The sequence below is a fragment of the Chlorocebus sabaeus genome, chromosome 7, assembly GCF_047675955.1.
Source record: "Chlorocebus sabaeus isolate Y175 chromosome 7, mChlSab1.0.hap1, whole genome shotgun sequence".
Taxonomy (NCBI): domain Eukaryota; kingdom Metazoa; phylum Chordata; class Mammalia; order Primates; family Cercopithecidae; genus Chlorocebus; species Chlorocebus sabaeus.
This window is the reverse complement of record NC_132910.1, coordinates 95,665,597-95,670,500: the sequence shown is the minus strand read 5'-3', so window position 1 is coordinate 95,670,500 and position 4,904 is coordinate 95,665,597. Positions and strand designations below refer to the sequence as shown.

At 39.3% G+C, this 4,904-nt stretch overlaps 1 pseudogene; it reads right to left on the bottom strand.

Moving 5' to 3' along the window:
* Positions 1-3,483: 3,483 nt before the first annotated feature.
* On the bottom strand, positions 3,484-4,643 carry LOC103236321 (alpha-enolase-like; annotated as a pseudogene).
* Between the last annotated feature and the right edge of the window lie 261 nt (positions 4,644-4,904).

Here is a 4,904-nt window from a genome sequence, read left to right as displayed (position 1 = left end):
GGGGAGCCTATTCCTGTCCTGCTCATGCCTGACTAGCTACCTACTGCAACAGTATATTTGTCTCCATTTTACCAATTAGAAAAACGTGCTATAAGGTCACATGGCCAAAAAAGTGATAAGGCTGAATCCTGTTTTAGCTGACTCCAGAGCTTGTGTCAATGTTTCATCTCTAAAATATACTTGCTTCAGTTCTCTGTGATAACTTCTCTCTTAGATGCTGTAGAAGTGTTTTCTCCTTTTCCTCTTTTCCCCTGTGCCTCGCCCCAGATTTTTGCACCTCAAATGTTTGATACCCCAGGAGATATTACTTTTGATCAAGGGAGGAAAGTCATTCCAGAATATCAAGTTGAAGGTTAGTCAGTTGTTGTAAAGAGAAAATTCTAATGTTACTCTGGAATTCAGTAACATTTATACACACCCACACACATTCACATTATCTTCAAAAGGAGAACTTCTAAGTGTTAATTTCATATTATTCACTTAGTCTGGTGAATATAGCCTTTAAAAAACTCCCAATCTATCTCTCATTCCATTTTGTGGTTTCTACAGCTGATTGATCACTTCGGAAATTACTCCCCAAAGCTACATTAAGGAGCCCACCTCAAACATTACCATCTAGTGGAATTGTCAGAGACAAAAACTTCTGGCAAGTAGCTAAGTGTATTCATGGAAATATTATGTTTTCAAAAACAAACAAATACAAGCAGTGAAACCTTGCTTCCTGGGTCAAGGATTTGAGTTTTTTTGTGTGTGTTTTTGTGGGTGTGGGTCAAAGGCTGTCTATTTTAATAGTTCATCTTAGAAAGATTAAAAATACTTTCTCTGGATGCTGACAGAGAAGGAAAACTCACAGAAGCCCTTTACCCTCAACCTTGGCCCAACAGCAGCAGCGGGGTGGGGCCGGGGGTAGGGATGGGTTGGCGGGGTTGAAGAGGAGGGGGGTGCGGTTAGAGCTTGCTGTAGCAATGACTTGATTACATAATGCCTCCCATCTGTCCACAGATGTGTGAGTTTGCTCAAATGTTTTATTAGAAGTTTATTACATTTTCTTATAATCCCAGGCCATCTGCATTTGCTAGCCTATTTGCAATTTCTAAAATACTTAATCCATTTGCTATTCAGTAAACGGAGATATGAATTGAGACATGTTCTGTAAGTCCCTGGTGTCATTTTGGTGATAACACATGTTCCATGGATATAATAAATAAGATTGATAAAGTAGGCCTTGCAAGCCTCTTGATGATAATGATGATGATGTTGATGCTGGTGATATCTCTCTGGATCAGTTCACTGCCAAAGGCTCTAAATGAGAGTCAGTATTCTGTGCTGGTAACATTAATCCTACTTCAATCCGCCCATAATTTGATCTACAAGGAGAGAAGACAGAAGAATAACAACAAGAGCAAAACAAAACAAAAACAATTCACATAGACTTTATGTAAATTTTTTAACTAATAAAAGTGATTTAAATATCTATATCTAACTATATGTAACCCCATCAATTTTTTGGCCTTGAGAGAATTGGATCTAAGAGTTTTATCATTCTGCCACCAATAACAGCACCTTTTCAATCTGAGTGGTTGCTATCACTTATAGTTTGGCATGCCCAGTAGTAGAAAGTGGGACTCTTTATTTCTATCCATGGGAAAAACACTATGTCTATCTTGCTGACACCCCAGCTCCCAGCATGGTGCTGAGCATGTGGTAGGTCCTCAATAAATATGTCCTGAATAGATGACAGAACAGATATAGATTTGTATTGGGTGTGTCTTTTCCAGCTGGTTCATAGTTACTGAATGATTGCTGACTAAATAGATTGTTAGTTTAATGTCGACTTTATATTTCATGGTAGAATTTTCATTTGTCAGAACCACTATTTGTCATGAGAAATTCAATCTTGGAACTCCTCTGAGATTCTGAGAAAACTTTCTATTGCATATTAGCGATTCCATGCTGGATAATAGTGGCTTTCATAGGCTGAATTATTCATGTGGTTGTGTACTAAAGCTTGGTAATTTTCATCTTTTGATTTAGGAGTAGGATCTCTAAGAGACTAATTTTATTCCTTAAACTGAGAAAAGTTTGGGGTTTTTAATATCTAATTTTGGCAGTCCTCTGTCAATGAATAGAGTTTCTCTTCTTTCCCAGTCTCATAAGCAACTGTTCCATTCACATGCCATTTGTGCATATAATACATTTTCAAGTTGTTTATTCCAGTATAAAATGTGTTTCACATATATTGAAAGGTCAAAAAATAATGTCCTCTCTTTTCTATTTTAGCATGTGCAGAATTTATTGTGGTGTTATTATGTGATTTCATTTCATTTTTATTTAAAAGGAAAACAACAACATTGAAGACGTCCTGAAATAGCATTCATTTGGCAGGTAGGTCTCTGGCTTTCTGGTTCTGATTCCATGCTTAGCTGTGCCAAATCCAGTCAGAAGAGGAGAAATGGTTTACAGGTGTCATGGAATTCCATGGTTTCACTTGCAATGGGTAACCTTAGGAAGGAGAATTTCCATATATGAAGCCAATGTTGATTTGTCCAAAGAAAGCATCCCCAAGTCTCAGACTGAAAATAAGGTATTTGGTTGTATGAGAGGATGAGCCCAGCAGTTGGTAACCCAGCAGGAGATTCTTCCCTGAGAAATTGTGATTATTTTCACATGTAAGAAAAGGGACAAATGAATATCGTTTTCAAACCTCTGTCTGACTAAACACACCAACCAGAAATGCATCTACCTACATCATTTTAAAAGAAATTCAGTGGGGCTTTGACAGCATTGACCTTCTTTCACTGGATGTTTCTCACACTTACTTGCTCTCTGTTTTCATGTTTATAAAATGTGTTCCCAAGCCCTTTAAGATAAAATCAACAATAGTGCCTAGGGCTCCAGAGAAAGATTCCCAGTGGGAGGGTCTGGGCCTTTTGTTCCAGAGGATCTAATAGAGTGTGAAACTGACACAGACATGGGAAGATCATTCAGCTAAAATTAAAGTCTTTGTTCCTTCATTAGTTGAACTTGAACTTCACATTTCTGAAGTTCTGCTAGGTTACTTTCTCTAAAGTTCTGATTTAATCAAGGTGAACAGGGAAGCTCATTAAAATCTATTCTCCCTCTCTCTTTCACTTTTAAAAGGAGATTGCAAAAATCCCATTTTTTTTTTTTTGGTATAGTGAATGTTCTTGATTCTTTCCTCGACTTAAATTTTGGGAAGTTAACCTGAATCTCACATATATATTTTTCATAATCATTAAAAAGGGTTTTTTCTTTTTAAAGTCTGATGGAGACTTTATTTTATCAGTTGATTGACTTCCTCAGTCCCATTGGGAAAGGTGAAGGGTCAACAGCTAGGCCTTTAGGTGATTAATGAGCTAATGTGATTACATAAAATGTATTTTTATCACCTTTAGTTTGGGGGAACTATTGAAAATGAGACTAAACCTTAGACTGTAAATCTTTATCATTGATCTAACTTTCTTTTTTTTTTTTTTCTTTTAATTACATTTATTTTAATGCTGAATTTACTCCTGTGCCATAAATTTTTGTTTCTTCAGTTTCTTCTGGGATATCTTTTTCTTCTGGGCAACCTCCTCTTCTGGTTTAGGAACAATCTGTTCCTTTTCAGTAAGAATCATCTTAATGTGGCAGGGAGAGCTCTTGTATGGGTTAATCCGACCATGAGCTCTGTAGGTCCGTCGGCGCATCTTAGGTGCTTTGTTCACTTGGATATGCTCAATGACCAGAGAATCTACATCTAAACCCTTAAGTTCAGCATTACTCTCTGCATTTTTAAGCATGTGCAGCAAAACTTCAGCACTCTTTTTGGGCCACGGACCTTGTGTCCAGCCCCACTGCTTGGCCTGGGCACACCTGCCAACTCCACCATTGTAACATCGGAATGGTACACACTATTTCTGTAAAGTGACATCTTTCAGATACTTCGTGTTCATCCCCCACATTGGTGGCATCTTTCCCGTATTTCTTCCTGATGACATTCTTCAGGTTGTGGTAAACCTTGGCTCCAATGTGCATGGCTTCCTTGAAGTTTGCTGCACCAGCTGGGAGGATCATGAACTCCTGCATGTTCAGCTTGTTGCCGGCGTGAGAACCGCCATTGATGACATTGAAAGCCGGGATTGACAGGATGACTTCAGAGTTGCCAGCGAAGTCAGCGATGTGGCGGTACAGGGGGACCCCCTTCTCAATGGCACCAGCTTTGCAGACGGCGAGGGACACCCCCGGAATGGCGTTTGCACCAAACTTAGATTTATTTTCTGTTCCATCCATCTCGATCATCAGTTTGTCAATCTTCTCTTGTTCTGTGACGTTCAGTTTCTTGCTAACCAGGGCAGGCGCAATAGTTTTAATGATGTGCTCAACAGCCTTTGAGATACCTTCCCCATGTAGCGAGTCTTATCATTGTCCCGGAGCTCTAGAGCCTCATAGATACCAGTTGAAGCACCACTGGGCGCAGCAGCTCTGAAGAGACCTTTTGAGGTGAAGAGATCAACCTCAACAGTGGGATTCCCACGAGGGTCAAAGATCTCCCTGGCATGGACCTTGAGAATAGACATGGTGAATTTCTAGCCGCTGGGTCTCGTGGCCTAGGAGAGGAAGCGAGGGTGCAGCAGACACCGAGGTAAGAGTGAAGCCAGCGAGGTCTGTGTGCTCCGGGTCCCTACAGCTACATTGATCTGACTTTCATGTCATAGTTACTATATCTTTTTTTTAAAATGTGAGCTAATATCTCACTTTCTTTACTTAGCAGGAAAAAGGTGAGAAAATTAAAATAGAGCAAAACCTTGGGATTGAGGGTATGCAGATAAGTGGCTCTAATATTTCTTTGATCTTGATAATACAGTTAATTCTTTTATATTCCTAATTGGCAGTAGGAACTT